The sequence below is a fragment of the Phacochoerus africanus genome, chromosome 1 (genome assembly GCF_016906955.1).
Source record: "Phacochoerus africanus isolate WHEZ1 chromosome 1, ROS_Pafr_v1, whole genome shotgun sequence".
Classification (NCBI taxonomy): domain Eukaryota; kingdom Metazoa; phylum Chordata; class Mammalia; order Artiodactyla; family Suidae; genus Phacochoerus; species Phacochoerus africanus.
In genome coordinates, this window is record NC_062544.1 from 139,654,064 (window position 1) to 139,676,914 (window position 22,851).

Here is a 22,851-nt window from a genome sequence, read left to right on the forward strand (position 1 = left end):
GGCAAAAAAAGACTGAAAAATCAAGTGTCTTATGCAGATATATGATAGCCCTAAAAAATCAAAATTTTGGTAATAAAGGAGACTATGGACAGACTCTGTGTAGGTAACTTGCAGTGTGTCTGCTAAAGGGACTAATGACTGAAAGGCAAATCTGACTACACATAGAGAGTTCAGTGGTGTGGAGGTTTAATAGCTAGTGACATTTCTTTAGGATTCCACTACAGTTTGTACTAACAAGATGGATAAGCTCCATTTGTGGTATTACTGGCTAAAGTTTAATTTGATATCTGTTTTCCTTGTTATAACCTTAATTTTCTCTGGCTTTACATGTACTTAAGAAAGAAAATACTTTAAACTGATAATTTGAAAGCATTGTTTTATTTTTGTCCTGTCTTCAAAAGTTTTAACTTTTCCTTCTCACCTAATGCCTCAGCTAACATTTTTAGCAGGAAATAAAAATAAGCAAAAAAAAAAAAAAAGCAAAAGGCTTGCATTTTAAGCAGGATGAATAGAAAAGCAGGTAGTCGAGGCACCTCCCCCCCCCCCCCAACCTGCCAAGTCTGGAGGGAGAATATGGAATTGTTAGGACTCTGGCTATTTGAAGAGAATCCAGGTTAGATTTCAGGAGTTTCTGTTGTAGAAAATTGGCTTTTTCTTTAGGACTTTTTCTTTCTTTTTTCTTTCAAGTTAGTATCAGATCCATTGCAATTGGAGTACAGGACATGAGTTCTGGTCTTTGCTCTGTTTCCAATCATTTGATATTAGGCTACTATGTTCAAATGCTCCATGCAACACTTATCTCTAAATGAAACGATCAAAAGCAATCTCTCAGACCCCTTTTAGCCCTATCCTTTCATAATAATAACTCAGTAAAGACTGAACATAGTTATCAAGTATGTTTGCATTATTGAAGTCCTGCCCTTGCTATGAGGAAACCAATTAACTGGACATATATTTACATTAAAAGGATGTTCTCTCACACTAAGAAGTCACTTGTTATTATGAAATCTGACCAAAATAAGAGTGGAGGATTTTGCTAATTTTTCCTGCTGTCTACCTTAAGTTTTCACAACACGGCAGCAAATCTGAAAATTAATCTGGTAGCATATTGAGAAAAAAAAAAGTCCCCTCTGACTTCTTGGTATAATATCTTCCGGAAAGACAGAACACAGGAATTGCTGCTGTGCTGCTCCTCAATGAGGTACCTGAATACCTTCCCCTTCCCACAGAGAAATATATTAAAAATTTCTGTAGACAGCCACTGAAATATGCTTGTCTCTGCTGGCAGCAGTCAGCAGCTCTGAAATCCCATTCCTTGAGCTGTGCTGACATTCCTGACAGTCTTGATGGTGAAAGACAAGGAAATAAATATTCTCATTATGGGTTCTATTAGAAACAGTGAGCTCAAGTAATACTGTGGGCAAGGCGCAAGGCAAGGAAATTTGCAAGGAAACAACCAGGTGGGTCTGGAAGGTTGTAAAAGAGCATCGCAGATGTCCATCAGTTTGGTGCAATGGAGTCAGTGATTATCTGATGAAATCCTTCCCGCATGCTATTTATTCAAAATCCCCCTATGCAAACTGTATAGCAGTGATTCTCTCATTGCATCTCCAGGCTGTGACCACCTTAAATCTGGTGGAATCACCAAGAACCCGTTGGATGTCTGAGTATTTTAAACCTAGCATATGGTATCCCAGTTTCTATTGTAACAGATCATGCAGAGGAAAGGAAATGAGTCAGCCTTTTATTATATCAGTGGGATACGGAGTAATGGCATGAAATCCATTGTTAGGGATGCTTCATGTCTTATTTCAAAAGCTGTGCAGTGTCAGACCTTCTTAGGGTGGCATAGAAATGAGCAGCGATTAATCTATTTTGAGAAGCACTTCTATCAGTAGGTATTGCCAGTACCCTACCAATCACAATGTATAGTATTTTCTCCATCCCTTGGTTAATTTCTACAAATTCAGATGTGATGTCATTACATAGATTGCACTATTAAATCTTAATCCAAACACCAAAAAATGAGAAATCACTATGAAGGTTGGGGCTCTAGATGTCTGTGATACTTCTTCATATTTAAAACGAAGATTTTATGATCCAGATTTTTCACCTTGCTTTCCATCAGCTCCAAGGTCATTTGGCAGCAGGAATTCATGATCTTTAGCCAGGCACTCATTAAATAGGAATAGAAACAAGATACTTTGAGATTCTTCTTCCTTGTCTACTCCTTGTCTACCGGCTAGCTTACTCACCACTGAAATCCCTATGAATTGTTCATCAAGGGAGGTTTTTGTTTCCACCTTCCTTTTATGTGTCACCAAGATCCTTGCTACTCCAAATGTGGTTCATGGGCCAGAAGCATCTCTCTCCTGGAAAAAAGGCAGAGTCTTGGGCCCCACACAGGGGCTACTGTATTGGAATTCGGATTTTAATAAGATTTCCAAGTGATTCACATGTGCACTGAAGTTTGAGAAGCCCTGAGCTCTACCTGTGGTTCCCACACATACCTCCGACCTCTGGCCAGGGGTATACAAGAAGCTGGCACATCACCAGGGCAGTATGTTCGAGCCACAGGTGCCCAGCCTTTTCCTCTGGATATTCTGATAGCATAAACTGGGGTGGGTTCCCCAAAACTATTGTTCTGGTTGACTCTGAGGCAGTACCAGCTTTAAGATCCACCTACTTTGCTCACCTTCTACAAAAGCAACCCAAGTTCCCCTACTGAGGTGGAGGGCTTTGATCCCCACATCAAACCCAAGCAAAAGGGTTGGACCTTTCTTACGTCAAATTCATATTTAAAGTAATTGAGGAGTTCCCGTCGTGGCTCAGTGGTTAACGAATCCAATTAGGAGCCATGAGGTTGCGGGTTCCATCCCTGGCCTTGCTCAGTGGGTTAAGGATCTGGCGTTGCCGTGAGCTGTGGTGTAGGTTGCAGACGCGGCTCAGATCCTGCGTTGCTGTGGCTCTGGCGTAGGCTGGTGGCTGCAGCTCCGATAGGACCCCTAGCCTGGGAACCTCCATATACCACGGGAGCGGCCCAAGAAATGGCAAAAAAAGAAAAAAAAAAAGGACAAATAAATAAATAAATAAAGTAGTTGAAAATACAATATAATCACCTCAGGCTTGACCTTGGATTCCTATATTTTTGACGTTGTTAAGAGAGAGGAACAACGAAGAAAAAACTGGCTTTGTCCAAGGTATTAATATTAAGAAGTAGCATTTTACATTTAGATAGCTCTTACAACATTATTATTAATAAAAATGTGCCTTCATAGAATACAAAAAAAGAAAACCACATGATTCTGATTCTGAGATTATTTTTGTCATTAGTGGGTTTTAGAAAAACTACCTATAATTGTCTCTTTTGATGTTTTTTACACAGAATATATCCCCGCTAGAGTTAGATCCCATTCACATGGCACCAGACTGAGAGACCTTATAAGATAGTATCTGGAGATTTCATTTTGGTGTTTGTAATGCTTTAGTTTACATTATGTTACCTTTTCATCCTCACAATAATCCCATAAGAAGTAAGGACATGCATTTCATAGATAAGGAAATAGAAGCAAAGAGAGATTAAGTGAGGTCACACATTAATCAAAGGCAAGTTCAGGAGTTACCTTTGCCTAGAACGTACCTCTTTTTTTTACAGCCAGGAGACAACCGTACAAATAGCTATTGGACTGTGTGCATTTGTTTTTTGTGTGCCATCCCAGATCAATCAAATATGAAATTTTTGTTAAGGGTTCCTCTGGCATCATTCATAGTTTTAAAAGCACTCCAGGTGATTCTAATATGCAGCCAGGGTGGCAAACTCATGTCTCTGCCCTACAAAATCGAGTAGGTCTTGTCCCAGCAAAACCTTTCTATTTGTGAATATCTTCAGGTCCCAGAAATTTGATTTGATCTAAACGTGTCATGAATATTACAGCTTTAAAAGAGTCAGTCACGCCTTCCCACAGCATGGTTAATGCATCTGGATATTTCATCTTTGCTATAGGACAGAAGTAAAAGCATGGAACTAGGACACCCACCTTCTAATCCTAGCTCTGCTATTAACTTACTTGAGCCAATTATGTAATTCCTGAGCCCCGTTCTTTTTCATCTCTCCTCATATGCTCAGCTTCCAGCATCAAGATGTCACCTTCAGAATCCAGCTCACCCAGTTTCTTAATTAGTCCAAACTATGCTGACAGGTCTTTGGGCCAGGACTAATCCGCAATGCTAAAGTGAGCATCCTTTATGCCCAGAATAATCTTCAAGACATCTACATTCTAGTCAAGAATGTATAATGAATAAGGCAGGGAATGCCTAGTTCCCCTCTCCATGACTTAATCCCACTCCTCTCCCAATCTGGACCCTATGTTTACCAATTTTTCATAGCTTTAGGTTTTCAGGTGTGTCTGTATTAGCTCTACATACCAACCGACTCCACTGAATCCAGATAATTCAGCTCTTGCCTTTGTGTTTTCACCAAAGTTACAGCCAGATTCCATTTTAATCTATCTCCAAACCTCAAACCTTTGGATTCTGAATACTGTGACCTCTTGGAGGTCCAGCTACCAGGCCCCACCCACCATCTTAGACCCCCTTGGGTACTGACATCTTACTTGGCTCAGTTCTGATCTTGTCACTCTGTTGTCTGGACAACTGGTTGCCTTCTTCTGGAAGCAGTCCCTCCACTTCAAGCTTATTCTCTCTACTTTCTCTCACCAAGATTTCAGGCTTCCTCTCCTTCCCCATGTCTTCTTGGTTCCCAGCATAACTCTCAAATCCTCACACAAAGTCATGCCAGCCACATGGAATTTATCTTTGTCCCTTAAACTTATCCTGTATGTTGTAAAGATAAAAAGGCTTGATAAATGCGGCAGCATTTTACACCATTTAAACATCCGAATATTCCTGATTTAATAAACTCGGCTTGGTTTGATTTTTCAATTACATATGGTTAAAATTAAAGTTAAATCAGGAAACTGCTTATGGAAGACATACGATTCTTGATTGACATTCATGTACCAATCTTAAAGTAGGCAAATATTTTTCAGATATGTCTTCCAAGAGATTCATCTGGAATGTACATCTATTATTAACATAAGCTCATCATGCTCTGGCATTGTGGCTTTCTTAAAATGCTGAGTTAGCCATGCTTCTAACATTTTAAAATTGCTCTTAAAGACTCAAAATGACAGTTGAAGGAAACTCTACCAATAGTCTTCTCATAGGCCAGACCCTGTTTATCTTTGTGTTTGCATCTTCCATTAGTGTGTAGAGTATGTGGGCTCCATTTCATTTCCTTAGAAGAAGTAAAGCATCAGGTGGACCTCAGAGAAGATGAGATTTTTTAAATATCACTGGGATTTTTTTTTTTTAGACTGAAGAACATAGTCTTCAGCTTATTTTATATGGCATTTTTTTTTAAAAAGTGATATTAGACATTTTTAATCGGTCATTAGAGTAACAATCACTTAATTGTCATAAGAAGCTAGAGGAAGAACCCCATTCTAAGTATAGTAATCTCCTTTTCTGGCTATAGTGGGGACATGGGTAATTGAACATGTCTGGATGAAGGGCTGGATAAAATCAAATACAAATTATATTTAAAATGCTAGTTAGGGCAGCATTGAAATAATAACTGTTGTTCCATTCTTCAAGAATATTACAGATCGAACTTGGGTAAACCACCTTTTATAATATTATTTCTATGGAAAAAGATGCATTCTAAGTACCATTTCTAAGCCCAAAATATAATATATTCACTTGAATTGACATCTTTTGAAATTCAGTGAAGAAAGGTTAATATTGAGTTAATCAACATCATAGTACTAGGTTGCCTTTTTAAAAAATCCAGTGTTAAATATTCTTAAGGAAATGTTTTTCTATACCCCTTGATTCTACCACATTCCTACAAAAGATATGAACCTGGGTTCTTTTATCTGAAACGTAAGGATCCATTTCCTCCCTTTTTTCCTCTTGTCATTTTGTCAGTCAGAGGAGGTGATAGTACATGAGTGATGTAATCAGCAGAGAGTGATATGAAACAGTTTAGAAGATGGTGCTTTCCTCTGTGCAGTAAATCTACTTTATCTCCTTTTTTTTTTTTTTTTGTAATCCACTGAGAAAAAAAAAGCCACATTGATCAGAGACCACGTATATAAACTTGTCTGACTTAAGTGGCCTGGTGGAATGTTTCATGTTTGGGAGGAGAGGACTCTGGGATTATTTGCCCTTACCACTCCAAAGGCAAGCCCCATGTCTCTCAGCCATGAGATGATGTAGCTCACAGAACCAACAAGGGAAGCAGGAGGGGAAATTAGGCCTAGAATTTCTAGAAGAAAGGTGAGCTTCTCCATCTCTAGATATGACAAGAAGATTTGAGGTGAATATTTATGATGTCCTTTTCCACAATTGGTTATGCTTATTCTCTGACACTACTGACATACTTTTGGCTTTTTAATTTTCCTGTGAACTCTTGAAAATAACTTTAATGTTTCATGACTATTCTTTTGAGTGCCTCCGTATCAACAACTCTATACTTATGAGTAGAAAAAGTGGGTTTGTGAAATATTAAGCCTTCCCTGATCATAGAATAATTCTAGGTCTTATATTACTGAGCGCCAGCCCCCAGTTTTTTTTTTCTTTTTTTTTAAGGCTGCACCTGCATGATATGGAAATCACCGGGCCAGAGGTTGAATTGGAGCTGTGGCTGCAAGCTTATACTACAGCAGCAGCAATGCCAGATCTGAGCCACATCCGCAACCACTGTGGCAGCTTGCAGCAAGGCTGGATCCTTGACCCATTGAGCGAGGTCAGGGATTGAACCTGCATCCTCACATACACTATGTTGGGATGTAAGCCACACTGGGAACTCTTGCCCACACCCACCTCTTAAATTAACCCATATAGAGAACTGCTGATCTGTTTTCAAAGAAGAGTTCCCAAGGAATGGTAGCTGTAAGCTTTCTACCTTAATTATCTTTTTTGTTCTAGTAAGAGAGAAGTTTAAGACTTTTTCGCATCCAAATCAAGTCCCAGGCAATGGCACTTAGAAATAGTCTCAGCTATTTAATAACTAGCTGTTAATTAAATTTCCTTGTGTTTAGTAGACTAAAGAGGATCATTTAGTTTTTAAAAAACAGCAGAAATACATTTTAATAATTTTTTTTATCTCTTTTCCTTCTTTGCCTTTATGTAAATGTTTCCATGTTCTTTATTTGGCAGAAACTGAGGATTTTAGTTAATTAATGATGGCCCTAATTACCCAGCTTCTCTCCTGGTAGTTACTCTGTACTTAATTTAGTGATAGGCACTGTATAACAGTATTTGTGGATAGATTTAAATGCAAGCTGGGGAGGTCTCTATTTTCTTCTTAAACATCAAAAAAAAAAAAATCAAAGTGATTATCTTTAAGTTTGATCCTTAAAATTGGAGGACCATTAATCCATTAGAGTGAGGGTCAAACACATTAGCACCAGAAGGAAATGGCACTTGGAAAGGGAGATTTGATCCATAAAAGCCAAATTATGTACAAACCGTGATCTTTCAACAAAGCTCAACTGCATGCACAATAATAATTCCCTTTTGGAAGTATCTTGTCCCAGAAAGCAGTGAACAGTGATACTGTGTAGAAACCCAGGCACTGGTTGGGGATGTGAGAAGTATGGAGGTTTGAAAAACCCCTTTCTCATCCATTAGAGTGTTACCAGGAATGAGCCAGCCCAAGCAGAACAAATGATCAACACTGGTCTTTCAACAGCATGAACCTGGCTGAGATTCTCATAAATAATCCAGTGGCCAATCCCTGCAGGATGTATGGGAAGCATTCTTGTTTTAATACCCACTGGAAATATGAAGCTCGTCCTTTCAGCTGAAAAAGAAATGAGCCACTCTTTGGACACATTTTCAGCAACAAATCAGTGTTTTGTCAGGTCAGTGCATCATGATGTTACACTGAATTAAGCAGGATGATGGTGTGGTTCATAGAAGGAGGAAATGCTGGCTGCATCCTAGAAATTTGGAAATAGACTCAGTTGGGAGATCAAAAATTAAAGTCTTAATAGTGGAATATTCGCTGCTGTCAGGGATCTCCTTCCTGTGAATGTGATGGTATGAATAAGAAGTTGGCCTTTTTTCTACTTTGCTTTTTAAAAATTCATTCAGTTTAGATTTTAGACATTTAGGGGGAAAAAAATACCTGGAGTAGGCCAAATCAAAGACCAGAAACACAATGCATTTGGACAAGCAGTGTTCGCTGTTACAGGCAAAGGGATGGACTATGGCATTTTGTCTAAATGTGGAATTATAGCTTCTGATTTCAAAAGAAGCGATTTAATTAAATGGCTGTTTATTCATGAAAAACAAACAGTATGGATGAAAACCTTTTTAACGAATCATGCTTATCTGAGTTAACTATATTCGCTAACAGTTTTGGCTCTGGAGGCATATAGGATGAATACAAAATTTCAGATGAAGTCATAATTTTTATATAGAGAGACCAACTCTGCTTCCAAGATGAACTAAAAGAAATGTTACAATTTAATGCAGAGGCCGATGGGGAGAAGTTCCGTGATGTTTTAGGCAGATCTTGGCTACTAATAAAACCGTGGGCAGGCATTCTATACCAAGCCGAGAAAGCTCTTCCCATTTCTAACAGTAAGACACCCTGATTTTTTCACTTCAGCTGGTCACAGGTTAACACATTATCACAATCCTCACTCTCAAAATGAACCCCTGGAAAGGAGTTGTGTTATAACAACACTCCACAGGAATCCATAAATCCATATGGCAGGCACAGCTGGAAAGATAGTTGTAGTTGATAACATAGCATCTCAAAAATAGCCACAGAATCTCTACTTTGTGAAGTAATTTGGAATTTGTACACTTTTGCATTCCCTCATACCAGCCTACACTGGGGAACACCTGGGAAATGCAGCAATACTTCAGATTTATAGGTGTTTGAAGCCCAGCTCCTGTCACTTCATGCAAACTCAAGTTTTCCTTTTGAAAAGTTTAATGGGATGTTAAAAATAAATAGTAGCTGATTTAAGTATCATATATTTTTTTGCCATTTGCGGTTCCTGCTTACTACAAAATGAGGCAGGTATGATGTGCTTCTGAAAGCAACACCTAAATATGGCAGAGACACCCGTATGCCTTCTCTGTAAGTTTTGCTGCCTTTCAAATTTGTTCACTATATTGCAAGCCAGCATCCCTTATCAGTGTACAATTCCAGTTGACTTCACTGAAACTGTTGTGATAAATGAGATGTATGATTGGGTTCCGATGGAGTATATAAATCAGAATATTGAGCTTGAAGAGAATAGATTTTTAAAAAAGTTCAAGTATTGAACTTTGGCAGAACCTCTCAGATGCCACGGGTTTTGGCAGATATGGCAGATACAGGAGTGAGCAAAACCAGAATAATTCCTCTGACCTTGGGACCTGCATGCAGATCTGCTGGGGAGTGAAGGGTAATCAGAGAGTCATGTTAGGATGTGTGCTCTTAATGTGAAGAGGGAGAGGAACAAGGTTCAGTGATCTGATCCTGTAACATGGAAAAATGGGGTATAGTCTAAGGGAACGCTTCCTTTCAAAAATAGCTCTGGAGCTTAGATTTTAAAAGATGAAAGAGTAGGAGGAAAGAAGGAATAATATTATAGACAGAACAATAGTGCTTAAGTCTGGGGTGGGCAGGTTGTCTGGCCATGAGGGAGAGTCAGTTTGGTGCGACCTCCAGAGCAACAGTAAGAAAAGTCTCAGCTTGGGATGTAGACTGAGACTCGGGTCAGATGTGGCAGTAAAGATTGGGATGTTTAGAAACTAGAAATCGCTAAAGATTTTTTTAAGTAGCATTGTGAGATGGGGGAGGAGTTAGGATGGAAGGCAGTGTTAAGTCAGGTTCTTGGCAGCCAAGGCTTGTTGAATGAAGATGCAGCTTTCTTCAAAAAACAAAGAAAGAAGCAAAATTCTTGTCAGGCTAGAAAATAACTGTCAAAAATCTGCTTGAAGAATTACCTATAATTGTAGCAGACTCTGGGTTGAAAAATGACCATCAGATACTGTTTTGGTCCATTCAGGCTACTACAGAATACCACAGACTAGGTGACATGTAAACAGCAGACACTGATTTTCACAATTCTGGAGGCTTAAAGTCTGAGATCAGGGAATCGGCAAGGCAGGTGAGGGCTTTTGTCTTGGCTTATTATGGACACCCTTTCTTCATTGTGTCCTCACATGCAAGAATGAACAGGCAGCTCTGTGGGATCTCTTTTATAGGAGCAATAATCCTATTTGTGAGGGTGCCACCATTATGACCTCCTCACCTTCCAAAGGCTCCATCTCCAAATACCACCACCTTTATGGTTTAAGATTTCAAAATATGAATTCTGGGGAGACACAAACATTCAGACTAGAGCAGAGACTAGTAGCTAAAGAACTAAACTGACAATATGGAAGATAGAAAGGACATCTTTAAAGGCTTCCAGCAATAGCCACTTTGTTTCTCTCTATCAAATATATATCAAATCTAAACACCTAATTTAAGAATCTTATGCCAGTTCCCATGTGTAAAGAAAACATATTTCTTAGGAATCCAGAGGAAATATTCTACCATACTTACCAACACACACACATCATATACCATCTTTTCCTCCCCTAAAAATTATGAGGAAATCAACAATCTTGGGAGTTCCCATCGTGGCACAGGGGGAACGAATCCAACTAGGAACCAAGCGGTTTCAGGTTTGATCCCTGGCCTCACTCAGTGGGTTAAGAATCCAGTGTTGCCATGAGCTGTGGTGTAGATTGTGGACTTGTCTCAAATTCCATGTTGCTGTGGCTCTGGTATAGGCTGATAGCTGTATCTCAGATTAGACTCCTAGCCTGGGAACATCCATATGCCATGGGTGTGAACTTCAAGAGACAAAAAAACAAACAAACAAAAAACAATCTCAGCTAATGCTCTAAGGAGAAAAAAGCTAACATAGCATATTGGGTATGGACACAGGAAAAGGGTGATACAGTTCGCTCTGAAGGTGGAAACTGAAGCAATGGAATGTTGATCTCAATTCCTCAGAATTTTACTAAATCAGTGATAGCTAGATACCAGGATTGCAAAAGAAAAGTGAATATCAAACTGCCTTAAACTTAATAGCTGAGATGGGGATTCTGGAAGTCCCCAGCGGTCAGTTTGAAGGAATAAAAGGATATACCCCTTTTTGGTTCATGAACCTAAGACCTGAGTATAATCACAACCAGTGTTGATAAGCAAAGGCAAACAGAAAAATCTGCCTTATCATGGTGACCTAAGAAAATATTCAGTGATTAAAAAAAAAAAAAAAAAAAGGGAGGGGTGGAAGAGGGGAAATGTCAGCTATTGCTTGAGGATACAAAACAAAACAAACACCACAAATGCATGTGAAAGAGATGCCTTAAGAAAATACAATAAAATTAAAAGATGCATCTGCTTTGTGCCTTCAGTCAAGTACACAAAACATGGAATCTGTGAAACAAAGATGCTCCTGTGAAAAGAGAGCTGACTCTGATATAAACTGGAGTTTAAAGGGCCCTGACAAAAGTTAGAAATGAAAGAATTAAAATCTGTAATACAGACTCAGTAAAAAGCCAAGTGTACATTGTAGAAAATTGAATTCCAAGACATGGAAACAACCTAAATGTCCATCAACAGCATAAATGGATTAAGAAGATGTGGTATATATACACAATGGAATACTACTCAGCCATAAAAAAGAACAAAACAATGCCATTTGCAGCAACATGGATGGAACTAGAGACTCTCATACAGAGTGAAGTAAGTCAGAAAGAGAAAGAAAAATACCGTGATATGACATATCTAGAATCTAATATACGGTACAAATGAACCTTTCCACAGAAAAGGAAATCATGAACTTGGAGAATAGACTTGTGGTTCCAAGGGGGAGCAGGAGGGAGCAGGATGGATTGGGAACTTGAGGTTAACAGATGCAGACTATTGCCATTGGAATGAATAAGCAATGAGATCCTGCTGTGTAGCCCTGGGAACTATGTCTAGCCACTTATGATGGAGCATGATAATATGAGCAAAAAGAATGTATACATGTATGTGCAACTGAGTCACCATGCTGTACAGTAGAAAATTTACAGAACGCTGTAAACCAGCTATAATGAAAAAAATCATTATATAAAAATTTTAAAAAATAAAACAAGGGAAATTGAATTATTGATAAGCATGACTATAAAGTTTTTTTAAAATACAAAAGGAAAGTATAATTATAAAGAATCTTCATAATTATGGAAATTATGGTGTAAAGCTCCAATCTATATATAAAAATGTAATTGATAAAGATATTTGATCAGTATATACATACAACTTTATTTTCTATCAATGCATACTTACCATTTTATATTGTACATTCTCCTCTTTGTGAGGGAGACGAAGGTTGTGATTATTTATAATTAAAGAAAATAAAGATCTTGGTAGATATAAAAACAAAATATGTAGTTTCCAAGGTTTTGGAGACAGTTCAAAGAAACTGTAATTAATTAAACAAAGGGAAAAGGGAAGAATGAGAAAAACAGGAGTTCCCATTGTGGCTCATCCAACTAGGATCCATATGGACCTGGAGTTGATCCCCAGCCCCACTCAGTGGGTCATCGCTATGGCTGTGGTGTAGGCCAGCAGCTGTAGCTCCAATTAGACCCCTAGACTGGCAACTTCCATATGCTGCACGTGCAGCCCTAAAAGAAAGAAAGGAAAAAAAAATGATGAGAAAACTATAAATAATACACAGAAAAAGATGACAGACCTAAGAGGATGTGGCTTGTGACAGAAAATATAGAGGTATAATTTCCATATTTAATGATTATATAATTGAATCAAAAATCTGTGTGATCTAACCAAAATGTGAATGCATTTATTTCAAATAAAATATCTATTACCCTAATAAAATAGACTTTAAAATAAAAGAGGGTAGAATTATTAGGGCCATGTTTATTTATGTGTAAAAACATTTTTTAGCATTAAATGCACAACCACCAAGGAGACATTCCAATTATTTTAAACATAATAAAACAGAGGGTCAAAATTTATAATGCTAAACATTTGGAAATACAAGGTGTAATTACTAAAGCACATATTTTATGTAACTTGACAGTCTAATAAATAGAAATAATGATACAAAAACTTTGAATAAGGGAATAATAAAATATATATTTATGTACTTGCTTTTCTAGTGCCCGTGTAATGCTTATTTTAATAGGTTATATATTAAGCCAAGGAAAGAAAATTTCAACAAGTTGAAATTATACAGATCAGGTCTTATTTTCTGCCACAATGTAGTTAAACAAAAATGAGCCATAGATCAGTTTTACACAATAACCAAAATTTTTTAAAAAAACATCAACACATGCAAATTTCTAGACTGTTTTCTAGTATTTACTGGGTCGAAGCAGAAATAGAAACCATAATTTATCGATGTTTCCAAATTGAAGAAATGAGAACAGATCTACCCTTACAAAATTTATGAACAGTTTACTCTAAAGCAAGTCACTCACCTTAAATTCATTAATAAGCAAAATATTCTGGCATCAAGATCAATAAACTAAGTATTCACCTCATTAAATTAAAAACAGAACACAAAACAAACCTAAGGGAAAATAGAAGGAAAGAAGGTAAAGGTTGAAATTAGTGGATTAGAAAATAGAAACAGTATACAGGAGACAGCAGAGAGGAGTTTTGAGAGACAAAAAAAAAAAAAGTAAGTACAAGTATTCTTCCCAAAATGTAATCAAGAACTAACAGGAGAGATACAAGAAAATATAGTCTGCCTTCTGTGTACATTGGTTTCACATCCTCAGATTCAACCAACCAAAAAATGTAAAGATTCATGGGAAAAAAAATCCAGAAAATTCCAAAAAGCAAAGCTTGCTGTTTCCTTAGCATTTACCTGTGTATATAATTGGTTATATAGCATTTACCTAGTAAATATGTGTAGATATGTGCAAATATTACACCATTTTATTTAAGGAATTGGAGTATCCATGGATTTTAATGTCCCAGGGGGAATCCTGGAACCAGTCCCTCACAGATACTAAGTTAAAGGATAACTGTACACAAAACTAAAAATTAAGAAGAGCAAGCAATTTTGCATACAAGAATTAAAATCGCAAGAGAATCCTATGATCATTTGAACATCTGGATGAAATGAACAGTCTGCTGAGAGTATATTAACAAAATTGAACCAAGAAAATACAGGAAATCTGAATAGACTAATTACCATGGAAAGAATTCAACATTGCTGAGAATTATTTTTTTCAAGTACCCTGGCCTATACATTTTATAAATAAATTCTTTCAGAGCTTTGTCTTGGGAGTGCTGGAATGCAGGTTCAATCCCCGCCCATGCACAGTCGGTTAAAGGATCTGGTATGGCTTCAGGTGCAGCTTAGGCCACAAGTGCGGCTCAGATCTGATCCCTGGACCGGGAAGTCCATATGCCACGGGGCAGCCAAAAAAGAAAAAAGGAAATTTCTTTCAAAAAGTTGAGGTAATTCCCTTGCCAAAGGATTTGTTTCAGGGCAAAAGAAGAACAACCAGTTCATTTTGTGAAATGGGTATAACCCTGGCACTAGAACCTGACAAAGACAGCTAAAGGGAGAAATATTCTCACTTAGGAATATTAATAACACTTACATAGAAGACACTATTTTAAAACCTTTACATGAAAGGCTCCTTAGGGGGAAACTGGGGGGGGGGGGAGCTTCACATAAATTAATTTATTTCTTACAAAAACCTGATGATACAAGTGCTGTATATTGCCATTTTATAGATGACAAAACCCCTGGAATATTGTTTACGTCACTATGATTTTCCTCAACAGCTCACAACAACCATTTTTGGATATGTATATGAATGAGCAAAAAGTGTTAAAAGTATAGATCACTTGGAAAGAATTTTACTGAATCCTTCCCATAGTACAAAGTAAAAATACAAAGAGTCATCAATTAAAAACATAATGAGATACAGAAAGATACTTCTATGTCTTGTTAAATTATAGCCAACACCCAAAGAGGGTAAGGGACAAAAATGAAACAATGTTGCTAATTATTGAAGCTGGATAATACATGAAGGTTCATGATATATTATCTATACTTTTGTCATTGGTAAGTGTTTGAAGATTTGCTTAACAAAAAAAACTTAAAAATAGGAGTGTATAGTTAGATTTAGTGATCTCTCCTATAGTTAGATTTAGTTAAATCCAGCCCAGATTTAGGTGATTCTCCATTGTCAATTACCTCTTTTTCCATAAAAGTATTTTTGGCCCAGCCTTTGGGGGAAGAAGCTGTTTGCATTGCATGGAGTAGTTTCTGCAGTGCATGGACACATGGGTTTCCTGCAAACCATATAGCTGTTTTATTACTTATTTTCCATTTGAAAATCACTCCAGTTATTCAAGTTAAAATAACTGTCCTTGCACCTCTGCCTTGTGAGATGGTTATCACTGAAAATGCCTGGATTGGCAGTAATCTGCTTTGCTTCTGCCTGGAACTGTTCTGAATCTCTAGTGGCAGACCTTCACAGTGTTACTGGGGCAAGTGTGCAGTGATGTGCATTAAATCTGCACTGAGAAATGCTCAGATGACTTGACTTTCTTCAGGGAATGGAAAAAATATACATATAAACACCCCTATTCCCAAATGGCACTGTAGCCTAGTTAAGAGAATTGCCTGAGGTGGAGTGCATTATGCTAAGAGGACTAGTTCATTTTCAGGTTAGAAAACTTTAAATTCAAGTTGACACAGCTTCTCTTTTCATTTCCATTCTCATCTCAGCTGGGGAAATGTGGCGTTTGTCACTGAAAATCAACCAGTGAAATCAGGGATTGTGGGGGTGGGGTTCAGGGAATTGGTAGTCCAAAGCCTGAAAGTGGTTGTGATCTGAAATATGTCGTTTTATTTTTATTTTTATTTTGTTTTTTTTAGGACTGCACCCTTGGCGTATGGAAGTTCCCAGGCTAGGGGTCAAATCAAAGCTGCAGCTGCCATCCTGTGCCATAGTCACAGCAATGCAAAAGCCACATATGTGACCTACACCACAGGTCATGGCAACACTGGGTCCTTAATCCACTGCGCAAGTCTAAGGATCGAACTCCCTTCCTCATGGATACTAGTTGGGTTCATTACCACTGAGCCACAGTGGAAACTCCCTGCCATGTTTTAATTTGTAGCAGAAACCATACCAAATTTACTTTCCAATGGTAGACCTTTTCCTTTTATTTTCAACAAAATCTCATGTACCCAGCAGCAATCTTTAAAAGCAAAAATGCAATTAACACAAGTTATCTCATGATGTACCAGCATTCCAGACAGCTCATAAACAATTAAAGGCCAAGTCTGAATTAAATCCAGAGGTTCAGGGCTAAGTACATTAGAATAAAGAAGAGAATGCTGTTCTGCCAGTTTTCTGACCATGAGCGACTTCGTTCAATAAACCTCGTATTAGATGCACCACGTATGACTTTTCCTGTTTTAATATCAGTGTGGATCCATACAGCTTAATGTATAGAAGTGTTCTTATAGCTATTGTACGGGAGGAAAAATTTCCACTCTTATCTCTAAATCTTTGACTGGTCTAATAATTAAATTGGTGTGAGACAGATTAACAGAAGAAAAACAAATTTTGTATGTACAGAAGCCCATCAAAATATGAGATCAGGAGTTCCTGTCGTGGTGCAGTGCAAACGAATCTGACTAGGAACCATGTGGTTGTGGATTCAATCCCTGGCCTCGCTTGGTGGGTTAAGGATGCAGCATTAGCATGAGTTGTGGTGTAGGTCGTAGATGTGGCCCGGGTCCGGCGTTTCTGTGACTGTGATGTAAGCCAGCAGCCATAGTTCTGATTAGACCCCTAGCCTGGGAATCTCCATGTGCCACAGGCAGGTGCGGCCCTAAAGAGAAAAAAAAAAAAAAGAGAGAGAGAGAGAGAGATCAAATAAGTGATCAAAATCAAAGCAGGGAGCTTTTCTACATTTTAGACAAAGAAACAGTAAGTTTGTGAAGAATTGACAACACAGAGAAGTTTGAGTTTAAGGTAGTAAATTGGTAAAGAAGTAACTAGTTTGGTTTATACATCCTTCTTGGCCCTAAATTCCTTATATATGGTGATAATGGATGACTCTGTACCTTTGGTACAGTGTATGTTTCACATGGGAGGTTTATTTCCTGCTTTGAGAGGGACAAAGGATGGTCAGCATGTCTTGCTTCCAATGACTATTTCTTTCTTTCTTTTTTTTTTTCCTTGTCTTTTTAGGGCTGCACCCGCGGCATATGGAGGTTCCCAGGCCACGGGTTGAATCAGTGCTGTAACTGCCAGACTACACTATAGCCACAGCAGCGCAGGATCTGAGTTGAGTCTTCGACCTACACCACAGCTCACGTCAAGGCAACGCCAGATCCTTAACCCAATGAGGGAGGTCAGGGATCAAACCTGCATCCTCATGGATACTAGTTGAGTTCATTAACCACTGAGCCATGACAGGAACTCCAATTTCTGAAGTATTTTTAATTCATAAGAATCAATATGCCAGCCTGGCACACTATGGGGTGCCATAGTCTGTTGTTCTTCACTATACCAAAATTTTCAGATTGGCTAAGACAAAAGTCACCTTTGCTGCATACAGGTATCTTTAAAATGAGTTACAAGGACATGGAAGTGCTCTTCTGGACACTCTCTCACACACGCATCTCCCTATTCCAACAGAAGCTGGAAAACAATCCAGGATTAATTAATGGAAGAGTCAATTTGCCTTTATAGATAGTCTGAGACATATTAAAGTTTCGAGGGTTTCTGTTGACAGACTGGTAGGATGTATTCACCATTCAGACCCTGTACCTTGTAAGAAAAAAATTAAGAAGCATTTGGGGCATTGACCCCAGGATGTATAATTTAGGCATGGCTCTTGTAAGCTGTTACCTCTTAATCACTCAGGAGCCACAGCTCTTGAAGCCACTAATGATCCCCTGCTGACGACTGCTCTGCTTGCAGTTCTGCCTTCAACACATCTGTCAGCACCACATCCCAAGGGGACTCTGTGAAAGTTGGAAAGTCTGACATCCATGCATTAACTACCCTGTGACTTTGTCCATTAATAATGGACTGTCCCGCAGCTGTAAGCTGAGTTTCCTCCCCAACACCAACTGCTTTTCCTTTAATGTGCCACTATGCCTGTCATCAGAGAGACGGCCAGAGAAAAGACATCTGGCATCTGTAACTCATAGGGGGTTCATAAAAACTAAAGCAGGTAGATTGTTCTCTCAAATGAAGTTCCTGGAAATTCTGAATGATGAATGTCGTGCTAATGGCCTCCTTCCTCTAGCTTTGTGACAGCCTGTAACTAGTTTAGGAAAAAAGAAAAAAGAAAAAACTCCACCCACACTGTCACACACATTCTGCCTTTTATTGAAGAGATTTATTTCTAATTGTTAGGTTGACTCTTTGGAGATAGAGCCCAATTATCTTGAAAATATTATTTCTTTCCATATCTGCTAAGGAACCGTCCTAGGTTGTGACAGCTACATATGTTGTCAAGACCTATTTTCCAATTAATTGTTAAAAAAGAATTCTCTGAACTAAGTCAAAATTGCCTTTAAGATGTTAGCTGGAGTGTTTATTAATTTATCTTAGATGCAGTTAAAAACTAGGGGCAAGAAAGAGAAAATTGGAAATCCACTGGGTCAAGATGGGAGGTTTTTGCTTTCCTCCAAAAAAAAAAAATTGGGGGAGGGACAAAGAGGTGATCAAAACTAAAATGTGTTAGACCCCTGGTAGGCAAATTATTTTTTATTTCTCTAAATTCATAATGAGAGGCTCAAGGCTTCCCTTGACAGGTTACTTGTCAAGTTACCCCACCCAGAATCTAGAACAGAGCTCTAAAAGTTTCAGAGACCACACCAAAATGGAATTAGAGTGAGTCAGATATAACTCTACTCAGTATTCTGTAATAACCTATCTGGGAAGAGAATCTGAATAAGAATTGATATATGTATAAATGAATCACTTTGCTGTATACCTGAAACTAACACAACACTGTAAATCAAATATACTCCAATATAAAACAAAAATTACATTAAAAAGTAAAAAAAAAAAAAAACAGATAATAGGGAATGGTGAGGACTCTGGAGAGCATACACATCATTTAAAAGGGGAAACTGATGGGGCTACAATACACCCAGAGGAGTGTTCATAAACCATCGAAATGGCATGGTCTTTGTGGGTCACATTTGGCAACTGACTCACTCAGGGACATGACTGACAGAGCAGTTCCAGACATTTCTCTTCATTGAGTGTCCTGGCATAGTCCCAACGATAGCTCCAGGGACCTTTTTAAAAAGGTTATTTTCTGTTTTCCACATGATATTTTAGGAGCAAAGAATTGAGACTCATGTAGGTAAGTGTAGAGATCTCCTGACTTAGAAGGTCAGCATCTTAAAAAGGAGCCAAGAACTCTTATAGCATTTCTGTAGGCATAGCTTCCAAAGTCCCCCAGAGGAACAAGACCAGTGTTGAGAGTCATCACATCCAGAGAAGCCCAGCACGGTGACCTTCCACCAGATACATATGTGTAGTTCATTTGCATTCTTCCCAGCCAGATGCTGGGTGCCAATGCTGGGTCATTTTTACAATAACGACATTGCCGGGACCAACAGTTGGCATTTCACCTTCAACATGTTTCTGGGGTAACAAAGCCACAAAGCCATCCCTAAATAAACTTGTCTACAGAGAAGGAGAAAGAACTTTAATGCTTTGCAGACCAGGGCTGTCTTATGGGAGTGTGAGCTCAGATCTTCTTTTTCTTTTCCTTTTCTCTACCTTCTCTCCTCCCCTGTCCTCCTCATAAAAAAGGCAAGGAGTTCCCATTGTGGCTCAGTGGGTTAAGAACCTGCTGCATAGTCTCCATAAGGATGTAGGTTTGATCCCTGGCCTTGCTCAGTGGGTTAAGGATCCAGTGTTGCTGCGGGCTACAATGTAGGTCACAGATGAGGCCCAGATGCCAAGTTGCTGTGGCTGTGGTGTAGGCCTCAGCTACAGCTCTGATTCAACCCCTAGCCTGGGAACTTCCATATACTGCAGTTGTGGGCCTTAAAAAAAAGAAAGAAATATCTCGGACTCTCAATTTTGTTTTCTTTAGACCACAGGTAATAATCACGTTTTGATCTTTGAACTTTCAGTCTTTAGAAGTATATTTTTCAAGTGAAAAATTTTTAAATAATTTTAACATTAAAATTTTAAAAAATAATTTTGGTCATTTTACTCACATTTTCAGATTATTTTAAATATGAAATTTTATGTAATAACCAAATTAGTTTTTCTTTATGATTTTAATTTTTTCCATTATAGTTGATTTACAGTGTCCTGTCATTTTCTACTGTTTAACAACGTGACCTAGGCGTACATATATATACAGTCTTTTTCTCACATTATCCTCCGTCATGTTCCATCACAAGTGACTGGATATAGTTACCTGTGCTATACAGCAGGATCTCATTGCTTATCCACTCCAAATGCAATAGTTTCCATCTATTAACCCCAAACTCCCAGTCCAACCCAATCCCCCACCCTCCCCCTTGGCAACCAAAAATCTGTTCTATGAATTTCTTTTCTGTGGAAAAGAAATTCATAGAACATAGGCAAAACATATGCCTATGTTTGTGACATATATTAGATTCCAGCTATAAGTGATATCATATGGTTTTTATCTTCTCTTTCTGACTGACTTCACTTAGTCTGAGAGTCTCTAGTTCCATCCATGTTGCTGCAAATGGCACTATTTTGTTCTTTTTTATGGCTAAGTAGTATTCCATTGTGTATATATACCACATCTTCTTAATCCATTTATGCTGCTGATGGACATTTAGGTTGTTTCCATGTCTTGGCTATTGTGAATAGTGCTGCAGTGAACATATGGGTGCACATGTCTTTTTCAAGAAAGTTTTGTCCAGATATATGCCCAAGAATGGGATTGCTGGGTCATATGGTAGTTCTATATTTAGTTTTCTGAGGTACCTCCATAATGTTTTCCATTGTGGTTGTACATTCCCACCAACAGTGAAGAGGGGTACACTTTTCTCCACACCCTCTCCAGCATTTGTTACTTGTTGACTTGTTAATGATGGCCATTGTGACAGGTGTGAAGTGGCACCTCATAGTAATTTTGATTTGCATTTCTCTAGTAATAAGTGATGTTGAGTATTTTTTTCATGTGCTTGTTGGCCATCTGTATATCTTCTTTGGAGTAATTTGTATTCAGTTCTTTTGCCTATTTTTCAATTGGTTGTTGGTTTTGTTGCTTTTGAGTCATATATGTGGTTTGTATATTTTAGAGATTAAGCCCTTGTCAGTTGCATCATTTGAAACTATTTTCTCCCATTCCCTAAGTTGTGTTTTTTTTGTTTGTTTTTTTATTTTTTTTAATTTTTGTCTTTTTGCCATTTCTTGGGCCGCTCCCTCGGCATGTGGAGGTTCCCAGGCTAGGGGTTGAATCGGAGACCAGCCTACGCCAGAGCCACAGCAACGCGGGATCCGAGCCGCGTCTGCAACATACACCACAGCTCACGGCAACGCCGGATTGTTAACCCACTGAGCAAGGGCAGGGACCGAACCCGCAACCTCATGGTTCTTAGTCGGATTCATTAACCACTGCGCCACGACGGGAACTCCTGTTTTTGTTTTTTTGATGGTTTCCTTTACTGTGCAAAAGCTTGTCAGTTTGATTAGGTCCCATTGGTTTACTTTTGCATTTATTTCTGTTGCCTTGGGAGACTAACCTAAGAAAACATTTGTACAGTTGATGTCAGAGGATGTTTTGCCTATGTTCTCTTGCAGGAGTTTAATGGTGTCATGCCTTATCTTTCAGTCTTTAAGCCATTTTGAATTTATTTTTTGCATGGTGTGAGGGTGTGTTCCAATTTCATTGATTTACATGCATCTGTCCAATTTTGCCAGCACCACTTGCTGAAGAGATTGTGTTTTTCCCATTTATATTCTTGCCTCCTTTGTTGAAGATTAATTGACCATAGGTGTCTGGGTTTATTTCTATGTTCTCTATTCTGTTCCATTGGTCTGTATGTCTGTTTTGGTACTAGTAACACACTGTCTTGATTACTGCAGCTTTGTAATATTGTCTGAGGTATAGGAGAGTTATGCCTCCTGCTTGGTTATTGTTCCTGAGGATTGCTTTGGCAATTCTGGGTCTTTTATCGTTCCATATAAATTTTTGGATTGTTTGTTGTAGTTCTGTGAAAAATGTCATGGGTAATTTGATAAGGATTGCACTGAATCTGTAGATTACTTTTGGTAGCATGGCTGTTTTTACAATATTAATTCTTCCAACCCAGGAATATGGAATATCTTTCCATTTCTTTGAATCCTCTTTAATTTCCTTGATTAATATTATATAGTTCTCAGCATATAAATCTTTCACCTCTTGGTCAGGTTTATTCCTCGGTATTTAATTGTTTTGGGTGTGAATTTAAAAGGCGTTATATTTTTATATTCCTTTTCTAATATTTCACTGTTTGTATACAGAAATGCAACCAATTTCTGAATGTTAATCTTGTATCTTGCTACTTTGCCAAATTTGTTGATCAGCTCAAGTAGTTTTGGGGTTGAGTCCTTAAGGTTTTCTATATATAGTATCATGTCATGTGCATACAGTGACAATTTTACCTCTTCTCTTCTAATTTGGATACCTTTTATTTCTTTTGTTTATCTGATTGCTAATACTTAAAATACTATGTTGAATAAAAGTGGTGAGAGTGGTCATCCTTGCATTGTCCAGATTTCAGTGGGAAGGCTTTC

The 22,851-nt window shown here is 38.2% G+C and overlaps 1 protein-coding gene across 4 annotated transcripts in view; it reads left to right on the plus strand.

Moving 5' to 3' along the window:
• The window catches only part of CNTN4 (contactin 4), a 985,539-nt gene that overhangs the window by 739,453 nt on the left and 223,235 nt on the right, over positions 1-22,851 (plus strand). The gene's annotated exons all lie outside the window — the stretch shown is intronic.